Here is a 23742-nt window from a genome sequence, read left to right on the forward strand (position 1 = left end):
CCCATCCAATGTGTGTCCTAAAGACATGGAAATTCATCAATGACCTCGCTCCAGGGAACCTTGTGTCACCTCCCTTTCCAGGGCTGTGGCAGCGTTATCTCCCTCCCACTGTGGGCCTGCGCAGCTTCCTCTGGCTTCCCCTCCAGATTTGCTGTGGGAGGAGCTGGCCCCCAGCATCCTGCCTGCTTTTCCTAGTCAGGCACTTATCTGACCTGGAGCCTCCCTGCCGCCCTAGGGGTGGGGGGCTAAGGAGACAGGACGCAGGGTTCTTCTTTCTCTCCTCCTCCGCAGGCCACAGAGCGTGTTTGCATGTGCATGTTGTCCGTCCTTGCGGAGGCGCCTCCGCACACCTGCGATGCAGGGTGCACGCCCGTGTGCTCCTTCTGAGCAGGTGGGATCAAGCTGCATGAGTGCAACAATCAGTCAGGAAGTTGGAGCCTGTGTGCCGGGCACCAGGGTGTGTCCTCCCCATGATAATACCAGGCTCTCAGAAACACTGTGTCGGGGGCATGCTGAGAGCCTCCAGGAGGACCAAGGGAAACGCTGGGGAGCTCCGCAGGGCTCCACCAAAGGGACCTCTGCAATGCGGCCCCTGAGAACTACTTGCATGTCTGTGTTTGGACTTTTCAAGTGGACTTTTGGGTGATTGTCCCACTGACTGGCCTGGTACAGGCGTGGCTAATGTATCACGGCACCTTTCTGCTGAGCTCAAATGAGGCCTCAGCATCCTTCACAATACAGTGCTCCGAGGGCCAGGGCATTTCCTGCAAGTCCTGGGTCAGTAGTCACACACTGTCCATAGGGAACAGTTGCCCTCCCCCCTCCCCCCGTTCATGGATGACTGATACTTTCTCAAATGCAATTAAAATGTCACGTCACGGTCGAATGGCCATAGCAGCAGTCACCACTCTCACTTTCTGCAGGTTTCCTGTCTGAGCACCACACTCAGTTGCTCTGTCCTGGGCGAGGAGTCACATGGCTTTTCTGAGTCTTTGCACATCCATCACGGCAGGTTTAAGAAAGCACTAGACAGCAGAGCAGGATGAAAACGAGGGAGGCCCAGGACAAAGAGGACACAGCCTGCACTCCCCCACTTGCTCAGAAGGAGACCTTGGACAGACCTCTCTGGGTTCCATTACCTCATCTATAAATAGGGTTGCAGTTAAAGTCAAATTTCAGATAAACAATATTTTGGTAGAAGTGGGTCCCAAATATTGCCCGGGACACACTTATCCTGAAAATTCCTCATTGTTCATCTGAAACTCACATTTGAGTAGGCATCTTGTATTTTTATTTCCTAAATCTGGCAGCCCTAACCATAAAGGATTTGAGCCCTACATCCAATAGAATTGCGTTTAGCTTCAAATAGCAGAAAAAAAGCAGCAGTGTAAGCAGGGTTGTTTGGGTTTGTCCACATAACAAAAGCCCGGAAGCAAGTGGTTCGGGCTGGATCGCAGGCTTTCTTTGCTCTTTCTGTTCCACCATCCTCTTACGTGTAGCTTCCTAGCTGTGAAGTGGCTGCGCTACCTCCAGGCATCACATCTGCATCCCAGGCAGAAAGGAAGAGCAAGAGAGAAGGTGCAGAGGACAAAAACTGGGCCGGTCCTTTCTTATCAGAAAAATCGATGCTTTGGTAGACACCCCACTCAAGAGATTTGAAAGTAGGGTCCCAGTTCCCTGTTCCCAGCTGTCTTCAAACAGCCCCACACCCATGACCCATCAACCCAGCTGTGGCCCCATGGCATCAGCAGAGCAGGTGACACCATTTGATAAATGGCAGTCCTCACTGAACTTGGAGGATGAGGGGAGACCATATTGCCCTTGGCCCCTGCTCGGAGCAGTCATGATCACACCCCCTTATCTAAACCCCCTCCACCCTGGTAGAGAGGGCAGTGGGGGCAGTGCCTGGGGTCCCCAGACTCTTCCCCGAGGGTCTCATCTTTCTCTGCAGGTTTCTGTTGATCATCACCCAAGGAGGTAGCAGACTCATCTCCCCTAGAATTTTACTAATCTTTTAAGACAAAAATCCAGCTTCCCCGACCCCGGGGGTCCTGACAACAGTTTCTCTTTTCCAGTTTTCTTCCCATCACCTTCCCAAGCTGCCAGGGAGGAAAGAGGAGAACCAGGAGCTCCCCAGGGGCCCTTCTCTCCCAACTTCTCTCTCCTTCAACCATTTCCCTCCATCTTGCTCCTTCCTGGCTTCTCTGACAATCAAAGCAGTGTGTTGGTTTATTTCTAGAACATTCTCTCTCGTGACTCAGCTTTAATGGGGTGGCACACCCCATGCCTCTGTCCTCACCTGCTGCCCTCATGATATCCCCCAGTGCACTGCTCCCAGACCATGAGCCTCCACTCAGGCCCCGAATGCCCCGCACTCCGTCCAGGCCTGGCTTTGCACTCACATTCTCTAGCTGCATCCCTCCCCACAAGCCCACCATCATCTGCTGGGGCGCCCCTCTGCTTTCTGATGGGGAGGCGCCCAGCAGTCTTAGCCCAGCAGTGGTCACAGCACCTAGCCATGTGACTGTCCAGTTCCCGCCTGTCAGAGCGGAGTGGCATCGGTTCCACGGGTCAGCACCCTTGACATCGGGCAAGCAGCCTGCCCTGGGGTGGCTGCAGTAACCCAGATCTGTGAGTGACCCAACCTCTGTATCAATGGGAATGGTCTGGGCCCCATGCAGGCTGCAGTCCTGCTGAATGTGAATGCTTGCTGAACGTGAGCGCTGTGAGGTGAGGCTTTCACTCTGCTCACCTTTAATCTCCAGCCCCGAATGGTGCCTGGCACAGCTGGGCACTCAGCTCACAGTGAGTGAACAAATGAGCACCTGGAGGGCCCGGCGGGGGCAGGGCTCAGAGAGGAATCCGAAAGGTGGCCTGCAGTGGGGGCAGACAGAGCCAATAGGCTGGAGCCCGGGGCCTCTGGGTCAGGCTGCTGAAAGGTAACCGAGCCGGACTCTCCATCTGTCCAGGCCTCCGTCCCACCCCCACCCGTACCTAAGAAATGGGAATGTTTTCCTCTCCACCATCCGGGTTCTTCCACAAACAAACCAGCCCGTGGTGCCCAAGGACGTTGAGAACTTGAGTGCTTCCATGTGAGAAACCTTTCCCCCTCCCGCCCCGCCCCACTGCTGCCCCTGCCCGGCTTCACTCTCCATCCCCTCGGAATAAAACTTCTCCTTTCCCTCCCTGAGGAGTTCCCCATTCGGGCGACCACACTGCCCTCAACTTCTCCCTGGAGTTTCAGGTTCTCAGTTATTTTAGGTCTTTTCCCCGCATGGCCCGCACCCAGAGCCCTTTCCTCTGCTGTGGTTCCTGGGATTCCTGGCTCCCCACCCTGTCTTCCTTGAGCCTCACTGCTGCCTGCACAGGGCCCTCCCCAGCCCTCCTCCCTCCCGCTCCCATCGGCTCCACCGTGTCTCCCCTGAGCAAGGGAAAGTGCTGGGCTTCAGAAGGTGCTTTAGTTCCGGGTCTACTTTGATTTTAAAACTGTTCTCTTGAGATAACTCACATAGCATACAATCCACCCACTTAACGTGTCCAATTTCAGTGGTCTCTAGTATTGTCTGTGCACACAGCACACGCTCTAATTTTAGAACATTTTCATGGCCCTTAAAGGAACGTCTGTACCCCTTAGAAGTCACCCCCAGCCCTGGGAAGCCACCAATCTACGTTCTGTCTCTGGATTTGCCTGTTCTAGGCATTTCACATAAATTGGACCCTATGATATGCAGGCTTTGTGTCTGACTTCTTTTACTCAGCATGATGTTTTCAAGGTTCCTCCACACTCTAGTGTGTGCCGGGACTTCCTTTCTCTTTCTGGCTGAATCATACTCCGCTGTTTGGACTGTGCCATCTTTGAGTGAACTTTGCTCTGCGGGGAGAGTATGGCAGCCGGGGTGTGAACCCAGCCCGCCGCCTGCACGCTTGTGTCTCCGGCGAGTGACCGCCCCTCCCGTGGCCTTGGCTTGCAACTTGTATCCTGGGGACAGTCAGAACCGCCACGTGGGACTGGTGTGAGGATTCAGTGGGGAGGTGCGGGTGGAGTGCCCTGCACAGGCGGGAGGTGGCACGCTGGTGCTGGCTGTCACCTTCGCCCCCACCCTCCCTGGGCTGCAAGGGGTGACGAGAGGTGCATGGAGTTTGCGCTTTGAACACAGCATTGTGTCCAAGCTGTGCCCCAGCCCCTCGGGGACTATTGAGTTTGCTGCCAACTGGGGACCCAGGGAGCCTGGCCATGGGACAGAGGTGTTTGGGGGGTAGGCACAGCGGCAGTTCTGACTAGGAGTTCTGGGAGCAGCCGGGTTTCCCGGCTGGTGCTCTAGACCCTTCTGAAGCACGTGGCGTGGGTGAAGACTTTGGGCTCCTGGCAGACACTCGTCCTCAGTGGGTCTGACCCGCAGCTGCCAGGGCATGGCCGTGGGGTTCAAGTCACTCTGAGGGAGAGCATGACAGGTACTCAGAGGGGCACCTGGGCTTCAGCTGCTACCCTGGGATTTCGGGTTCTCCTTTACACCCTTGCTGATGCACAGCAATGAACCCGAAGGTAAGCCCCGTCGGGGCAAGTGGCAGAGCCAACAGAGGCTTAAAGTCTTCCTGCCTCTGCCCGGACCAGCTGCCAAGGCCTGACTGTGCTCTGGGATAGCAGCATGGTCCCTGGGGCCAAAGAGCTAACCTTGAGACCCCCAGGAAGGAGCCGTGGTCCCTCTGCGTCCACGGGCCAGGGTGTTTGCTTGGTGATGACTTTCCCAGGATGAGGGTTGCCAAGAACTCCAGCCCTGGCTCAATGATCACCCTTCACTGTGCATGTAAGAAACGAGGTGCTGCTCCCCAGGTGTTCTGACCTCTCCACGCAGAGGGTCTGCCCAGCCTCTGGGGCTGGGACCAGGCCTGGGAGAGCCACAGGAGCCCAGGCCACGGTCTTCTCCTCCACATGTTTGACATCCCAGAGCCCCCTCCCCAAATTCTACGGGGACAGTACACTGTGCTGGCGGCCTGTCAGCTGTGGCTGAGGGGTGGGGTCACAAGGGACCCTGGACTGGAGTGTTGTTGTGATGGAAGGAAAGGGCCATCTTGATGGGTGGGAGCCCTGCCGTGGTGGTTGGGCCCCACTGTGGTTGGTGGCACCTGTAAGTGGCCGTGACTACACTCAGGCATGTCCAAGGTGCGATACACACAGGACTCACTAAGAAGCAAGGCTGCTTAGCTCAGGAGAGGAAAAGAGCCTTGCCAATGTGTGCAGGGTTCTGCTAATCTCCCACTCGCCTGCAGGCTCGATTCTGCAAGCCAGCACCAGCCCCACGACAGGCAGGCACCACTGGCAGCCCCATCACAACCTCCCAGGCTAACAACACAGCAAAAGAAATGCTTCTCTTCCGTGCCCCAGATCTGACCCCAGGACGGATCCAGGTGTTGCTAGCCAGCCCCAAGGAGGCCAGAATAATGGTGTCCTCCAAGGGCAAGGTCTGGTCAGGGGCCCACCCTGTGGCCAGAAGGCAGGTCTATTTCCAGAAGAAGAGAGATACCGTGCAATCTGGGCACCCCAAACCACACACCTCCCCCCGCCCCCCGCCCCCCCGTGCTGTCTACATGCTGTTAGGAGCTGACGAGGGGGTGCCCATCTCCCTGTGTGACACACTGGGCTTGGAGCGGTACTGGGCCCCTTGAAGTCAAAGGCCAGAGGAAGGGTGGGATCTGGTCCCCTTGAAGGACCCCAGAGACTTTATGCTGTTAAGATTCATGAGACTTAGTCACAGCAAAACAAACCCCAATGTTGATTTTCCCAGGAGTAAATTAGGACTTCAGTAGACAGAGATCCAGATCCTTAGGCACTGAACAGCAATGAAAGGTGCTTTGCCGTCCAACTATCACAGGAGCCTAAAAACAGAGACATTCACCCCATCAATGCCCCTCCCCTGCTCCCCAGGTGAGCCCTGTGCCTGAGCCAGCCCCACCAGGAACTGCCCCACCAGGAGCTGCCCCACGGCCCTCCATTCAGATCCTGCCCGATGCTCTCTCCCTTCCAGGCGTTTCTAGAAATCTGTCAGCCACTACACGCAGTGTCCCAAGGGCAGGATTCATGCTCATCTTTCTGGGAAGATGCTGGGTGCACGAATCAGCACTTCATGTGCTCATTCATTTCATTAACCCCCGGTGCTGGCTGGACCAGGAACACGAGGCAGGAGGCAGAAATCAGGAGTGGTGTGGTGGCTCCTCTGCTGGGAGTGTCTGAGTTTGGGGCCCCAGGGCTTGCTTCCGGTCTTTTCTGCCACCCTTTGTTTCATGGGTGGCCAGGCAGGGCAAGGAGAAGGGGAGGAGGGGCCATTGCCGTCCTGGGCCAGTCTCTTTTGTCCGGAAAACAGCTTTCCTGGCAGCACCTGGAAAGCAGACGGTGCGTGGGAAAGCAAGGGCAGCCTGGCTCCCTCAGTCAGACCCCTGCAGTGGCTCGCCTCATAGAATCCAGACCCAGGGATCAGGAGGAGGGAGCCTAGCCCCTGGCCTGAACACAGGGCTTTCCTTTTGGAGCCCAGCTTCCCCATTTGGCCAGCTCAGGGGTCTCTTCCCACCCTCCTCAGAGCCAGGGCAGCTCGCTGGCGGCATCTTTCCTTCTCTGAGTCCTGGTGTTGAGGGTCACAGACTGAGGACAGTGCTGGCACCCTGGATACACTGTGGACAGATTGAGGGACAGGGAAGACCAGGGGAACCTGGGGAGCCCAGGAGGCAGGGGAGCCCACCACCAGCACACATTCCTGCCCTGGTTCCTCGTCCTCTGTTGTTGCCCCTGGGGCAGGGGGCTTTCCTGGGAATGTTTAAGGGACAAACGAGGAACAGGTGGGTTTTTCTTTGTGAGTGAGGATGACCATTGGTTCCCTCAGCCACTCATTCAATAGCAAACACAGGAATGCAGTCTGGAGAGAGCCCTGTGGGCTCTGGACTCTGTGTACCCCAGAACACAATGGGGGCAGGGAGCCAGAGCCGTAGCCTCAGGGTCCCTCGCCTCCTGGGAGAAAGAAGCCCAGAGTAGCTGGCTGGGGCTGTCTCGGCCCCCAGTCCGGAGGGCTTCTCAGCTGCCCTGGGACGTGCTTGCCGCAGGAGGTTTCAGAGGCGGCTGCTGGTGGCTCTAAGGGGCTGGAGCTGGAGAGCAGTGAGGCAGGGACTTTATCTCAGGTGGAGTGACAGGGCCAGATTCATCTTGTGGAAAGCTCTCCAGGTGTCCTGCAGAAGGAGTGGAGGGCATCCCAGCTCAAGAGATAACAAACAGCCCTGTCGGAGAGGGAGATGTATGTGGACTTGGAGACCATCCATCCCGGGCCTGCCCAGGTCTCAGGCTGACAAATGGACCTCTTCCGCCTTGGCCCGCAGCAGGCAGGCTGTTCTTATTGCTCACGCTCACAGAGCTCAGCGCTCAGTGGGCGCAGCGGGGCTGCCAGGGCCAGGGGCGGTGGCGACAGACCACCTCCCTGCAGGGGCCATGGGATGAGGTGTGTGTCAGTCAGGATGTGTGGTGGCAGGTGACAGAACACTCCCCCCACTCCCCCAACCCCTCAATCCCCCATCCCTCTCACTCCGGGGAATGCAGGTAGAACTCAGGACCTGAAAAGTATTGGCTCAAGTAATGGGCCCCAGGAAGGGCAGGATGGGTCTGCCTCAGGGCCCCAGGCCCAGCCACACCCTCCCTGCTGTCTCCAAACAGATGGCCCAGGAAGCTCTAGGCATGCCTCTTGAGGGAGAAAAGAGAAAGCTCCTCCATTCCAGTTTGAAAAATTCCGGAGAAGTATTGTAATTGGCCCAGCTTGGATCACATGCTCTCTTCTTGGCCCAATCACCGCAGCTGTGGGGTGAGCTACTGAGCTATGGAGACCAGTTTTCTGAGCTCTGTGACCGGCAGCCCTGTGACAGGGCAGGCCTGTGACCTGAGCAGGGGCTGAGAAGCCCAGGCCTGGCACTGGTCGATCACATACTGCAAGTGCACTTTCAAAATTAGCTGCTATTTTTCTTTCTTTTTTTAAAGTAAAAATTCTAACAAAAAATACTAACAGAAAAATCCAAATATACAGATAAGAGGAAAGAAGGTAAAAATAAAACAAAATGAGAATAGTGCTGCCTCTCAGAGAGTTACATGAAGATTAAATGAGATCATGCAGTCACTAAGCAAATACTCATTGAGGCCCTGAGGACAGGATGATAAATAGTCAGGCATGTCCTGTCTGGGGAAGAAAGAAATAGTGAACAAACAGACCACAGATAAATATCCTAGAAATGCAGTGAAGGAAGGGCAGGTGCCACGATCCAGCTCAACGAGAGGGCGCCCTGGCCTCTCTGAGGCTGCAGCAAAGGACAGGGAGGGTGTTCCTGGTGGAGGGCCTGGCCCTGCAAAGGCCTGAGGGCAATGCCGGTGGGCTACCAGGCAGGCGATGTCCCAGCACAGGGTAGGAGCAGCAGACAGTAACTGTTATTATTATTTTAGTTTCATCACACCCAGGAAATGTGATCCAACTCTAATCACTGGCTCTCAAGGTAACTTGGGAGGAAAATCCTAACAGTGGAAGTTTATTGTTTCTTTTGTATTTCTTCTTGTGGGATATACCTGTTCATATACTTTGCCCATTTTTTTTTATGTGTTTATATTTTTCTTCTTTGTAGCAGTTTTTGTATCTAGTGCTTAGACCTTTGTTGTACGTGTTGCTAATGTCCTCCCGGCCTACTCCTTACTTTTTTAGGCTTATCTATGGGCCTCTTTGGCACACAGTTGTTAATGCTTATGTAGCCAAGTCTATCCATCTTTTCCTGCCCCCAGGTTTCTGGGTTTCCTTTATTACAAATGAATATTATATGATGCTCTGTATTTTCTTCTAATACTTTCACTGTTTGGTTTTTCACACTTTATTCTTTGACACGAGTGGGATTTATGTGTTTGCAGATGAAGTGAGGACTGTATGTTTTGTTCCCCCAAGTGGAATGGTATGTTGTCCTGACTGTTTGTTGGAGAGTGCACGCTTCTCCTGGGATGTTAAATGCCACTGGGCCCCACTGACACTCCCTTTTACGTGTACGCAGCGGCCGATTTTCCTGCAGAACGTTTCCCACTGCTTAGCCTGGTTCTCATCTAAAGTTGAACAAAAAAAGATGAGCGAGAACTCGGAACTCGTCTTTGGGCCACCCCACAAATGTGGGAGCCAGTCAGCAATTACCATTCCCATCTTCCAGAGGAAACTACGGTTCTGGTTGGGAGAGTGAAGGAAATGAGGAATGAATAAGTGAATCAGGCTGCTTCGCAGTGAGGCTGCCTTGTGCTGCAGAAACAACAGTACTGCTTTCTAGAAACATATCAGAGAAGCAGTAAGTTGGGGAGGGGGCAAAGTCGGCCATTTGCAGAGCCCTGGGGCAGCTGGGCATTCTCTCCTGACCTGACCCTTTGGAGACCTCTACCTCCACACCAATTTGTTCCTTACCCTTTGATGAGAGAACACGAGCATATCCTACTGAACTCCCTTGTTAAGTAGAGGGATGGCATTCCACGCGAGGTACTAGGATTTAACTACAGCTTTCCGGTGGACGTTTGTATCGCTTCTAACTTTCATTGTTACACAGTGCTGTTTATATAATGTACATCCTCTGTAGATAAATCTGAGCACAGAAATTTCTGAATCAGTGTACAGCTATTGACAGCTATTGCCAAGATGCCCAGTGGGGAAATCTTACCAATGAGCATTCCTGTAGCCTGTTGACCTGCACCATCGCCCAGACGGGATATCTTCATTTTTAAATTTGGCCTTTTCTGTAGGTGAGAAACACTATCTGATTATTTAGCCCATGGTTCTTTGGACCAATGAGGTTCCATATTTTACCACACCTTGTGATTCAGGGCCCTTATTGGGTGACAAGTCTGTGAAAACCTTCCTTCTCTAACTTCAACCAGAATCCCTCATGATATCTGCAGGTGAGGATGCCACCAGGAGTGTAGGGTGCAGAACCAACTGCTGTGGTGAAAGTGTCTGGTCCTGTAGACTGAGCAGCCTAGGGCTGTGCTAGCGCTGCTGCAGCTGTGCACAGGGCTGCCGCCCAGCCGCTGATGCCACCTCTGGGTCTTCCAACCCCTCCTCCTCAGCCGCTCATGCTTGGTTCCTATCTGCAATCTGGAAGGGAGATGGGCCATCCTTCCATGCCCTCCTTCCTGTGACCATCACCCATGGTGTGGATGGGCTGGTAGACAGGCCAGCCAGCGGGTGGCAGGGGTGACTGGCTGATAACAGGAGGAGGGAGCAGAGGAGGGCGGGCAACAGTGAAGCATAAAGAGGTGTGGGCTTTGGCCCTGGGCAGAGCTGCCTCCATTCTGGCACTGCCCCTTCCCTGCAAGTCCTGGGTCTCTTGGGCCTCGGTTCCTTATCTGTTGATAACTTGCCACAGGGCTTGAACGACAGGGTGTTTGAAAGCACCGAGCACCACACCTGCACGTGGAGACAGAGGCAGCTGCTCTGCACAGGAAAGCTCCTTCTCTGGGGCTGCCTGGCTGGAGGCCCCTTTGGCCCAGCCTGGAGCTGGGCTTTCAGCTGCCTGGTTGGCACACAGTAATTGATGGCTTTGCCAGGAGAACTTGACTTCAAAATTCTCTCACCACGACCGCCATCCTGATCCTTTATTTGGTGTTCCTAACTAAATTTTCGACATTCCTAAACACAAATGACCTGGAATCAAGTGGTTGGGAACCGCAGAAGCATCTCTCAGACACCAGGATTCTGAGGCTCACTGAGTTATCTGGAGGGAGCCCACGGAGGAGTCAGGGGCCTGGTCTGGTAGGGGTCTTCCAGGCACTGCTAGTGCTAGCTGTCCCTGTGCCCTACCCACATCCTAGTCCCTGCCCACACACCATGCCCCCACTTCTGCACACACCCTCTGGCTCCTGGCCACCTGCCCCTCTGCCCTCCTCTATGGCTCTCCTTGGCCACCGCATAGGAGGACACAGGCGGAGTGAGAGTCTGGGCAGCCCTCACCCAGAAGGGCAGGAGCGGCTGCATCAATATGCCTCCTCCGACCTCTTAGGTGATGGCTCCGAGGGTCTTTTGGGGTCTTCTGGGACCCCCAAAGGATGGAGCTCTGCAGCCCGTGGCGGATGAGCTACCTTTGTTGGTTCCCTCCATTCTGGTCTCATTCCCACTCCCCTGTCTGGGCCTCCTGGCACCACCCACTAGGTACCTACTGGCTGGTCCGTGTCCAGCTCTGGGGGACCCAAGGAGACAGTGCCCAGCCACGTGTCTGTCCCCTGCCCCTGCACAAGGCACTTGGCCTTCCCGAGCCTGTTCCCTTTCTCAGAATCCAGGCGGGAGTTTAGCCCACCTACAGGGCTGGTGTGATAAGGAGGGGGAGCCTGCCCCTCAATGGCTTGAGACAGCTTTGGGGCCCTATTTCCCCAAAATGTGGCCTTTGATCACCCAGAATCACCTGCAGGGAAAAGCAGACTGATGATCGATCGATAGTAAGAGGCAGGTTCCTGGTCCTGCCAGCCCTTTAATCCCATCCCAGGGGCAGGAGCTGGCAGGGCCAGGCTGAGCATGTGGAGCCTTCCCAAAGGAAGAAATCATTACAGGAAATCCTGTCTTCATTTAAAGTTTTGATATTTTGCTTATCGTGGATTTTTGTCATTGATTCTAGTATTTTCAATGTTGAGTTAAAATGTAATTTATCTCAGATACTGAGCTCTTTGGTGCCTCCTTAAATTTTGCTCCTGAGCACTTCCCACCCTAGTCCCGAGCCTCCAGAGTCTTCATTTCACAGTCACTCCAGGTAATTCTGCTATGTATTAATGTTGGAGACCCTGTGCATCAAGGATGATGATTAATAAGTTCCAGCAGCCTCAGGTGGCTGAGATCAAGAAAGGCATAGTGTGCCCGGCTGGTGTGCTCAGTGGTTGAGCGTCGACCTCTGAAACTTGAGATCACAGTTCGATTCCCAGTCAGGGCACATGCCTGGGTTGTGGGCCCGATCCCTGGTGTGGGGCATGCAGGAGGCAGTTGATCAATGATTCTCTCTCATCATTGATGTTTCTATCTCTCTCCCTCTCCGTTCCTCTCTGAAATCAATAAAAAGATTTTTTTTTAAAAGGCAGCCATATTGTTAGGGTCCTTTTGGTTGCAAGAAACAGAAATCTAAGCTAAAACTATATTGAATAATAAGGAAGTTTATTATCAAAATAGCAAGTTGAGAAGTAGAGTGGGTTTTGAGGTTGGTTGATTCAGCAGCTTGACCAGGGCTCTGAGGAACCCTGCTTTCTGTCCATCTGTGCCCTCTCCAACGTCAGCATCATCCACAGGGTGGGAGGCACAGAGCAGCAGCAAGTTCAGGGTCACCTCCAGACACTGCAGTTCAGGAGACTACCCTTTCCTCCCTGCCCGTGGGAGCCCCTCCCCTCACATCTCACTGGCCGAAGTTGGATCACATGTCCACACCTGAGCCAATCACCAGCAAAGAAATGAGCTGCTTTTTGAACAGGCCTGAGAGTGGGAGCTGGCAAGGCTGGGTCCAGGGCTGGGTGAACTCCTGGAGTGACTAGAGTAGGGAGACATGAAGACCTAAACCAGTTGGGGTTGTGCTTGCAAGGAAGAAGAGGGAGACAGTACAGGGTGGGATGGTGGGCCAGGGCCCAGGCAGCGGGGTTCCTCGTGGACACCCCCAAGAAGGCATTTCATGTGTGACAGTGGGTTCCTTGTTGACAGGCAGAGCCACCACTGTGCACGGATGCTCTTGCACCTGCCTTTCCTGCCCGTTGGCTATTGCAGTGCGCTTCCTGCACAACTTTATGCTGCTGCCCTGATGCCAGGTGGCCTCCACTCGGCTTTCCTGGTGTGTCTATCTGGGCTCTGGGTGGACCTCCCCTTAAAGGGCCATACTCTGGATCCTGGTTGGGTCAGTCTTGGACCAGGGGCCAGGGAGAAAGCCAAGAGATGCTCCCGGGGGCAGAGGCTTCCTGGCTACAGCCAGGACTTCCTCTGCTTTACATTTCTTTCCCTTCATATTTGACTTAAAGCCCTGGAACCTGATGTCCACACCTGTTGGCCACGGCAGGATGCCCCCCGCACACTTGATCCTGAGCGTTGCTCCTTTTCCCATAGTCCTTTGTCTAGTCACCCGTCTCTCACTCCCCAAAGCAGTCCTGGGGCCAGCCATGCTGCCTCACCTCCATCTGTGCTATTGCAGCAAACACATCTGTGAGCAACTCTGGCAATTTCCAGGCTTTGCTTGCAGCAAAATTGAAGGGGGACTATGGACATGTCAGCTGATAGTCATTCAAAATCATTTTTATGAGCAGTCACCATGTGGTCCAGGACACCTAACTGTCAGACGGAGGCCACAGTGATGTCACTAGAGCACAGCTGCCGTTCACCCTGGTCTATTTATGTGATTGAGGTTTCTCGGGCTTTCACATTAAAACCCACAACAGGAATGGAATTAATGTCCAACTCTGTCTTCTCCTGGCAATAAGTAATGTTAATGCACCAATATACAAACTACTAAAAAAAACCACACCTGCCTCACCCCTCTTTTTAAAAGAGGTATTTTCAATAAAAATATACTTTTATGTTTAATAATTTCAAATTTATACTAAATTGACATCATTTGTATCAGTTGATACTACTAATAATCATAATGATAACCCAATCCAGAAGACAAACAAATTTTAAGACAAGAAAATGTTTAAGTCTTGACATTCGAATGTATTTACATAGCTCTGTGTAATGGGGGAATCAAAAGACTTTCAGACCTGGCCGATTGCCCAGTGGTTAGAGCGTTGGCCCGCACACTGAAGGGTCTCAGGATCAATTCCTGATCAAGAGCCTGTGCCTGGGTTGCAGGTTTGTGCCCCACCCCTGCTCAGGGCGTGTGGGAGGCAACCAGTTGATGTATCTCTCTCACATCGATGTTTCTCTTCCTCTCTCTCTTCCACTCTTTGAAAAAGCAATGGAAAAATATCTTCAGGTAAAGATTAACAACAACAAAAAGACTGGAAACATATTAGGATAAAATTCTGTTGGGTGAAATGGAAATATGCATTAAGAAAAAATGGAGCTGTGTAAAAATTCAGGTGTTAAAGAGGCTATTCATGTGTTTTTCCAACTGTGTACACCCTTTAAAATGTCATTAATTCTTTTTTCTTTGGTCTGCTGCATATATATATATATATATATAATTGATTTCTGAGAGGAAGGGAGAGGGAGAGAGAGATAGAAACATCAATGATTAGAGAGAATCACTGACAGGCTGCCTCCTTGATGCAACCCAGGCATGTGCTCTGGCTGGGAATCTAACCATGACCTCCCGGTTCTTAGGTCAACACTCAACCGCTGAGCCATGCCAGCCGGGCTAGTCTGCTGCTTTTTAAAATTAATATAATTTGCTTTTTAGAGTAGTTTGGGGTTTACTGGAAAATTGAGCAGGAATCATGGAGCATTCTCAAATGTCACCCTCTCCCCCGCCCCTCCCGGTTCCCTCTATTATTAATATTAATGTCTTTAACTGGTTTGACAATTTGTTACAATTAATAAGCCAGTATTGACACATTATTATTAACTAAAGTCTATGGTGTACATGAAGGTTCGCTCTTGGTGTTGAACATTCTTTGGGTTTGGACAAATGTAGAATGACATATATCTGCCATTAAGTTTAGACCAGTGGTTCTCAACCTTCCTAATGCCGCGACCCTTTAATACAGTTCCTCATGTTTTGGTGACCCCCCAACCATAAAATTATTTTCGTTGCTACTTCATAACTGTAATTTTGCTACTGTTATGAATCGTAATGTCAATATCTGATATGCAGGATGTATTTTCATTGTTACAAATTGAACATAGTGATTAATCACAAAAACAATATGTAATTATATATGTGTTTTCCGATGGTCTTAGGCAACCCCTGTGAAAGGGTCGTTCGACCCCCAAAGGGGTCGCGACCCACAGGTTGAGAACCGCTGGTTTAGACAGAGTAGTTTCCCTGCCCTAGACACCCTCTGTGCTCCATCTATTCATCCCTGCTTCCCCCCGATCCCTGGGAACCACTGATCTTTTTTACTGTGGCCATAGTGTTACCTTTTCAGAATGTCATCGAGTTGGAATCATATGGTATGTAGCCTTCTCGGACTGGCTTCTTTACTTACAATATGAACTTAAGTTTCCTCCAGGTCTTTTCATGATTTGATAGGTCATTTCTTTTTAGTGCTGAACAATATTCCATTGTCTGGATGGACCACAGTTTGTTTTATCTCTTCACCTTTTGAAGAACTTTTCAGTTTCTTCCAAGTTTGGGCAATAAACACCCATGTGCAGATTTCCGTGTAAACATAGGTTTTTATTCCTTTGGGTAAATTGCTGAATCATATGGTAGGAACGTGTTTCATTTTGAAAGAAACTTCCAAAGTGGCTGAACTAGTTTGCATCCGCCAGCAGTGAATGCGAGTTCCTGTTGCTCCGCGTCCTCACCAGCATTTGGTGTTGTGTGTGTTCTGGATTTTGGCGATTCTAAGAGGTGGATAGTGATATCTCATTTTAATTTGCATTTCTCTGATGACATATGATGTTAAGCGTCTTTTCATGTGCTTATTTGCCATCTGTGTATCTTCTTTGGTGAGGCGTCTGCTCAGACCTTTTGCCCATTTTTTAGTTGGCTTCTTTGTTCTCTTATTGCTGAGTTTTAAGGGTTCTTTGTATATTTTAGATAACAATCGTTTATCAGATACATGTTTTGCAAATATTTTCTCCCAATCTGTCGTTTCTTTTCATTCTCTTAATAGTGTATTTTGTGGAACAGAAGCTCTCTCTCCGGAGGGGAGGGGGGAACTATATGCTAGTGGAGAATTGGCTTCACCTGGGGAGGCCGAAACCCAGAAAGACGGGAAGGTGGTTCCTTTTTAATCCTCACCTGAGGATAAGTTTATTGATATTAGAGAGGAATGGAGAGAGAGGAGAAACTTCTATCGATTGCCTCCCGTATGTGCCCCAACTGGGATTGAACCTGCAACCTAGGTATGTGCCCTGACTGGGAATCGAACCCACAACCTTTTTGGTGTGGGACAACGCTCCAACCAACTGAGCCATCCAGCCAGGCAAGACAGGAAGAAGCCCTACCTCAGGCGGGGACAAAGGAGCCTTTCAGGTTGACACAGGACACAGAGCAGGGTGTTCCACGATTGCAGATATTTTCCTCAGGGTTTCGGGGTCTGTTGTGCCTCAAACGGTTTTCAGCACCTTGCTTCAATCAGTGACATTACAATTGGTAGTTTAGCACAGAGAACTGAGACAAGATGTTTGTAGAGTTGAGTTGCAGGGGGCCTCAGGCTCAGGTTGTGTCCAGCTTCAGCTAATGCTCCAAGTGAATTCAGTGTTTGTTTGAGGAGGTGCTTCCCTTCCTACCCAGCTGAGAGCCCCTGAGGCTGCTTCAAGCTGTCTGTTCACTGCTCATCGCCCTACCTGGCCCAGTTTTTTGCATGTTAACATTTCTGAAATCTAGAGGCATCTAAGGATTATAACTCAGAGCATGTTCTCATTTCTTAGTGGCTCATAAAACACTGGTACATCTTAAAATCTATGCTATCTCTGAGTCCATGAAGTAAGGGAGTCAGTATCAACAAATATTAGTGCATAAAGTCTGTGACTTAAGCAACGTGACCGCCACTTTTAGATCTGCATTCTTCTGTGAAATGGGCAGTGACTGGACTGAGCCCACATTGAAGCACATTCTGAAAGCCAAAGGAACAGTAGATGCCAGACATATTTGTTACAATTAAATCATTCACCACCACCCCTCTTATTTCTACAAGGACAGAGCCCAGGAGGTCAAGGGACTGGGGGGGGGGGGGGGGCGGGCAGGTGGCTACATGGTGACTTAGCTGACTAGCCCCTGCTCCGTGCCTGGTGCCGGGTGCCGGGTGCCGGGTGCCGGGTGCCGGGTGCCTCTCAGGGTGGAACAGAAGGATGCAGCAGGAGCAGTCAGTCTTCCCAGAGCCTCAGTCTGTGTTTCTGGAGGCTTCCTCTGCCCAGCTCAGCTCTGGTGGGCAGAGCTCAGTCAAGGAGAGGCCAAGGGTTGGGGAGAAACAGGCTTGTGGAGTAAACCTGGAAGAAGAGGGACAGTTTTTGGCACATTGCTGTATTTTTATACTTGAGAATTGGGGACCTTGGACCTTCGCATGCAGATTTATGCCAAATGAGATGCAAATCAGGGCCCTGCTTTTCTGAAGTCCTGGCCTCTCTGTCTCCTAAGACCTTGACCCTGGAACCTCAGCTGGCTTCTAAGAAATAAAGTGCGTATGGGTTGGGGGAGGGAGGAGAGAAAAACATCAATTTTACTAAAATGTACTCACTGGGCAAATGCATCAGATATGACACAAAGCACTTAAGAAAAAGAGGTAAATCAGGAGGGGAAGGGGAGGTGGGGACATGCAGGGGAAGAGGAGTGCAGTGGGGTCGGAGAGGCCCCGGGCAGCAGCCTGGGGCATTTCTTTGGATTGGCAGTAAATGAATGATGGTCAAATGGGCGCAAAGCACCACAACGTGCCCTGGCCCGAAGAGGCCTGAGAGCGAGGGATCCTGCGCTTCCAGCATTTTCGTCTTGGTTATCTCCCGGACTCCGCGCGTGGGGCAAGCGGACCCTGGCGGGAGGCAGAGGGAAGGCGCCCCCTGCCGGCCGAGCGCGGAGACGACCCGGCCCTTCCCGGGCCACGCGGCGGGCGGGCGGGAGGCCGGAGGAGGGGCGTCTGCCGCTCGCCTCCAGCCTGGGCGCCAGACGCCTCGACTCCTAAAACTGCTAGGCGGGCGGCCACCGACTGCCAGGGTGGGTGTGTGACACGCTCAGCTCCAGGCCCCCGCCCGCCCGCACGGGGCGCGGCCTGCGGAGCCAGCGAGGGTTGGCCCGAGCGTGGGGTCCGCCACGCACGGCACCTGCGCTCCCCGCACGGCGCCCACACTGCTACCCCCAGACGTCCGCACCCCCACGGCACCCCGCGCTCCCGCACTTTCACTCGCATTCCCCATCCACGGCACCCAGCGCCACCCGAGCGGGAACCCCGTGCCACAGAGCAGTGCGCATCCCTCTCCCCACCGCACCCCGCTCTCCCCACTGCAGAAAAGGCTCCCCCCAGGACTCCGCGGCGCCCCCCACCCCGGCACCGGGCTCAGCAGCACACACCCCCACTCCCACCCGCCGGATCAGCCCCCACACTTGCACACACACTCAGGGCCGCCACTGGGCCCCCAGAGCCCCCGACAGAGTTGCCAGGGCGCTCCCTGGGGTCCACGTCTGCCCCTGGGCGGGGACCGGGACGGCGGCGGGCGGCGCCCCACTCCCGAGCCGGCCCGCACGGAGCCCGGGCCCCTCTCCGCGGCCGGCGCCCCGGGGCGGAGCCGAGCGCGATGGGCGCCGAGAGGGAGGCAGGTGGCGCAGCGGCGGCGGCGGGGGGCAGGAGGCGGAGGCAGAGCGCGCGGGGCGGGGGCCGCGGGGCCCCGTGAGACACTCGGGCGAGAGCGCGGCAGCCGGAGCCGGGCGCCCGCGAGCCAAAGGCGCGGCGGCTGGACCGGGCGCGGGCCGCGGAGGCCAGAGACCGCCCGGGGCGGCGCTCGCGCTTTGTTCCCGCGCGGGCAGCCGGGAGGGCGGAGCGAGCGGCCGGAGCCGAGCCCGGGCATGGCCCAGGCGGCCGCCCCGCGCGCCCCGGCCCCGCCGCGCGCCTGAGTCTGACGCGGCGGGAGAAGACGGAGCGCGGATCGCCCCCAAGTTACGGAGGCGGGGACCGAATTCGAAGGAAAAGCCACTTCAGGAGCCAGGTCGCGAGAGTGCGATCGCCTCCGTCTGCCGGACCTCCGGACCGTAAGTGCCCCGTCGGTCCCGTGCGCCGCCGCTGCTGTCACCCCGACTTCGCCCGCGGCTGCCGTCCGGGGGCTTCTTGCAGCCGCGCCGAACGCACGGGCGCCCCGGGCACCCTCTTTCCACTTTGCAAAGTTGGAGCCCACGGTAGGGTGGGGCCAGCCCACTCAGCGCCCACCCACTTGGGCTGAATGCCCCCCCGCCCCCTTCTCCAGGTGAACCGAGAACTTGACCTGCCCGGGATGTGGTCAAACTTAAGGTGGGAACTGCATTTGGAGGGTGGGGAGTCCCGTAGGCTCCCCTGGCGGATCTGGGCTTCCTGACAAAGGCCCTGGGCCAGGTGACAGAGGACTGGGAGGGGGCCTAGAGGGTGACCCTAGGATAGATGGAGGTTCCAGTGGCCTGGCTGGGAGGGTGGTCAGAGCTCTCTGGAGCCCCTACCCCTCTTGTTTTGGTTCCTGGCCCTGCCATTCAGGAGAGTGGTGGTCCGGAGTTAGATGGTCTTGGGCGAAGTCTCCTCAGACACCCTCAGGGGGGCCTGCCCCCCTCTGGATGATTGGGGAGAGGAGCTTGAAAGCTTTCCTGACAGCCCGTGGTGCCTCCGGTGCAGCCCCATGGCAGTGATTGTGCTCACACCCTTTGGGAACCGTCCATCTGTGTGTAGGGCAGGCTGGGAGCCAGGCTGTGGGAACCGCGGGGAGGGAGGTGTGAGCCGATGTGGAGGGACAGATGGCTGGAAATTCAGCCTTAGATGGGCTTACGTGAAGCAGAAGGCAGTGGGGCCAGTGGCAAGCCACACTGTGAGCCACTGGGCTCTGAACACACAGCCCCAGGCTGTCCCTCCTCCCAGCCCCTGGGAACTGTGTGTGTGCTGGGCCTGGGAGCCACAGAGTAGTGGGCAGACCCCTGTAGGTGTGGGAACCCTTGCCTTCCCCCCAAAAAAAGCCTGTATTCCCCACCATTAGGGCCAAGGCCTGTTCCAGAGGCCAAGGACAAAAATATTTCCTTTGAGAACAGAGGAGACCTTATGCGCCTCTGTAGGGTGATCCGAATAATTGTCAGGCCCTGTCTTTGACCCTGTGGCCAGGATACTGCTTCATTATGTCCAACTGGGCGTGTGTTTCCTCCCCTAGACCCAGAAACAGGAGGTTCCCAGGGCGGCCACCCTCAGAGGACAGGGGTTGGCTGGGGACAAAGGGGGGTAGTTATTCTGCATCCTAGCATTGCTCTTTCAAGTTGCTGCAAGGTTCGAGAAACTTCTTAAGGTTGGAACCCAGGAGAAAGGCGGGCTGGGCCCGAGAGGTTCCCACTCTCACCTGTCCCAGATACAAGGCGGCCCCTGGTATCCTTTCTGCCGCAGGCACAGGGGCAGGAAGGTCCTACCCACAGTTCCTGGGCACATGCGTTTATAGAGAGCTGGTGCTATGACATGCACTGGGGTCCAGCGGTGTCATTTGCCCCACCCCTACCCTGCCCTTCTGGATGGGGAAAGCCCCAAAACTCACTTGGGCCCGGGAGGCAGAGGCTTCTGTTCGGTGCAGCCAACACCGCCATGCCTAAAGAGCCACGCTGTCTGGAGGGCTATGCTGCCAGACCGCTTATATGTTGAAAGGGAAAAGGAGAGAAAGGAGACAAGCTTGAGCGGTGGGGACAGATGTGGCATACGTGCTCCCCAAGAGCTAGTCAGACACAGGGCGGGAGAACATCACATAGGACCAATTTTCTGGGGGAATCCAGCTCTCTCTGGATCTGTGTGTGATGGGAGGAAGGGACAGTCACGTGCGTGGTACTCGTTTACACACAAGCCCAGCTTGGGCTGCTGGGCTGAAGGATTTCAGCAAGATGTCTCCCTCCAGGACCCCTGGGGCTGCCTCGGGCTAGCCACCAGCCCTTTTGGGTCCACACGCTCTTCCTCTGTCACCCAGTTATCCGCATAATTGAGTTACCACCTCCAGGAAATCTCTCTGATTTGGCTCCACATATTTTCATTTCTGCATGACTGGAAGAAATTAATTTTCCTTCCTACGCAAGGATCTGGAGACACCGGAAGGCTGGGTCACTAATCTGAAAGATTCAAGCCAGCAGGGCTGCCACCTCTCAGCGGACCAGCCAGCCGCAGAGAGGGGAGGGGCAGGAATGGGGGGTATGGGCAAGGCATTCCCGCTGCCTGAAACCGTTCTGAGGCTGCTGGCTGACCTCCCATCCCCTGTGGCTCTGTGAGTGGGTTGTGTTTGGGGTCATCTGATTCATCCTCAGCCTCCCATGGCACCAGGATCCTCAGGATGGTGGTTGAATTCAAATGATCTGAATTCCTTCCCCAGTCGGTGTGTGCGTGTGTGTTAGGACTCCAAAACAAGGAAGAGGCTCTGTGACCCATTTCCCTGGAATATGGTGAAAAGCTGCACACAGTAGGTGCTTAATTAATGGAGCTCTCAGGGAGGGAACTGGCATTTCTGTGGGGCACCTCTGTCCTGCTTATTGTGTCCTGCACTCATCTGCCCACTGCACTGCTCTGGCCCGTGCCTGCAACTGTTCCCAGTAACAGCAGCCCAAGTGTCAGCGCCTTGTTGGGCCGTTACTATCGGCCGAGCCCTGCTCATACTCACTGAGTCTGCGTGACACCTGCAAGGCTAGTGGGACCTTCCCTTCTTCACAAATACCCAGCATGGTGCGGGCCCATCAAGCTCAGGAGGGAGTCTGGGTTCTGCTGCCCCCCGTCCCCCACACTGCATGAAAGCGGCTGCCTGGCATCGGCCTCCCTTTGCCCAAGGCCCTCCTGCCCTCATCCTGGCCTTCCTGTCAGCATTCCTTCTACACCTGTGGGGACAGGTGGTTAGCTGCTTGGTGCTGACTGGGGTTAATGCCTCAGATGTCCGAACTTTCACCTGGACTCGCCTCAGGCACATGAAGCACAGCTGTAACTGACATCAGGAAGAACACCTCGGCCTTGTCTGGGTCACAGTGCCTAAGGCCAGCCCCATCCCAGCTGTTCCCAGTTCGCACCAGAGCTGAGAGGGGATCGTTGTGTTCAAGACCTTCTAGAAGCCACTGGACATTGTCTGGCTGTTATAACAGGGCATCCAAACATAGCATCATGTTGATAGGAATCCATGTCTGGGCAGCTGGTGTCGCCTCCCAGGCCTGGGAGGAGAGAGGTGACCTGAACTCTGTCATTTGTAAGTGCAAGAGTATGGCCATGATTGCACTTACTGCAAAGAAATGCCCCAGGAAGTGTCTGCCACCCACTGCCCAGTCACTGAGCAGACAGTGAATGAACACCTGTGTCATGCCAGGCAGGGGGTAGCATGGTCATAATGCAGCACCAACAAAAACTCACACTGTGCTAGGCTGTGTGCTGGCACGCTTCCTTACATTTATCAAGCCTGAAGGCGGGCACCCTTGCTGTCCCATTTTCCAGATGGGGATGCGAAGGCCCAGAGAGGTTCACCAGAGGCAGGTGGGCAGGCGCCACACTGCTGCTGCCGTGTGGAGGTGGCCAGGCCCCTGGAGCAACCTCCAAGTTCAGAATCCTGAGGGCCAGTGTTGGGCCCACAGGCACCTGCTTCCTCAGAGCCCCTGGAGATACGATGTGCACCCATGCCTGGAGCCACTGTGCCGTCTGAGGGAGGGACGGGAGGAAGCTGGAAACTCGTGATTGGTGGGTGCGGCCCTTGAGGGTCGAGGCTCACTGTGGGCAGTTCAGAGGGGTTGACAGGCTCTTTTCTGGACTGTGGCACAGCTTCTGGGAGATTGGGTCTCCCAGGTCCTGGCCAGGAGGGCAGGCACCATGCTGTGTATTACAAGAAGCCAGTCGCTCCCTGGCTTATTCTGGCTTTTGCTTGTGGCTCTCGGTCTCCTCAGGACTGTTTGGGACAGGGAACCACACCTCTACATCTTTTCCTGAGGTCATGTCCTCAGGCTTTTGGGTAAAAAGAACAGGCCTGTTTCTACTTCTATGGTTCCCTGAGTCTGGGATTGCTCCCCCCGCTACTCCCACCCCCCCTTACATGAGGCCCAGATAAGGCCACATGGAGGGCAGGGGCTGTAGGAGAGGCCCAGCCCCCGAGTGCCTCTGAGGGCCGCCTTTAGCCAAGAACGCTAATGCAGGCAGGCTCTGCTGTCTGGAAGCGAATTCCTGGAGTGGAAGCCGCCCTTGCAGCATCAGTGGAAAGACCCAGGCAGAGCCCTGGCGTTCAGGATGGAAACTTATGATGATGAAAGTGATAAATAATTGGTGCCTGGTTCCCACTTCTGAGTTCACAGCCAGACCCAGGGTGCAGGGTGCAGGGTTGGGCTGGAGCCTCAGACGTGCGAGAACGTGCTTCCCGCCGCGCTCTTTGCAGCACAGTTTCCTGCAGCAATAAAACAGAAGTTAAGACTTCTGCTTTTCGTAATTCGTGGGACCTCACGGTGAGCCAGATGTCACTGGAAGGAAAACAAAGATGCGTAATAAGGAAGATGTCTCTTCGCCAAGGCGCCAGCGCCCCCTCTGCTGCTCAGCCACACACTCTCAGCCGCCTACATCCGTCCTGTTCCCTGTGCACACACACTGTCAGCCTCCCAGAGTCAGACTCAGAGCCACCCAGGCGGCCCCTGAGGCAGGGAGTGTGGTGGACGTGGCAGAAGGAGGTTTGGGGAGGATGTCCGGGCACTGGGCACTGGGACATTTTTCTGTTTACTTGAGCAGAGAAAAGTCCACAGTAGGGGCAGGGCAAGAGGCAAATGGCAAGATGAGACGCTCCTGGACCTCTCAGGGCCAGGTGGGGAGAACTCCTCATGTTCCGATGGCCCTGGGTGACATGTGGGACTCACAAGGAAGCTCTCACCCAGTGGTCCTGACCTGGGAGCAGCCAGGAAAGGGAAGTCCCCCAGCTGCCGAGGGCCCCTCTTATAGGAAGGGAGGGG

The 23742-nt window shown here is 54.5% G+C and overlaps 1 protein-coding gene across 4 annotated transcripts in view; it reads left to right on the forward strand.

Moving 5' to 3' along the window:
• CBFA2T3 (CBFA2/RUNX1 partner transcriptional co-repressor 3) overlaps window positions 1–23742 on the forward strand; it is a 94470-nt gene that overhangs the window by 14425 nt on the left and 56303 nt on the right. Inside the window, exon 1 of one of the 4 annotated variants that reach the window (XM_070399044.1) lies at window positions 18578–18840. The exons of 2 other annotated variants lie outside the window; for them this stretch is intronic. The gene's annotated coding sequence lies outside the window, so the exon portion shown is untranslated. Of the gene's footprint in view, window positions 1–18577; window positions 18841–23742 lie in introns of those variants that run through there. One more of the 4 variants, XM_070399042.1, reaches the window with a different exon arrangement.

The sequence above is a fragment of the Myotis yumanensis genome, unplaced genomic scaffold (assembly GCF_028538775.1).
Source record: "Myotis yumanensis isolate MYYU_CA2020_CCGP unplaced genomic scaffold, mMyoYum1.0.hap1 SCAF_18, whole genome shotgun sequence".
NCBI lineage: Eukaryota > Metazoa > Chordata > Mammalia > Chiroptera > Vespertilionidae > Myotis > Myotis yumanensis.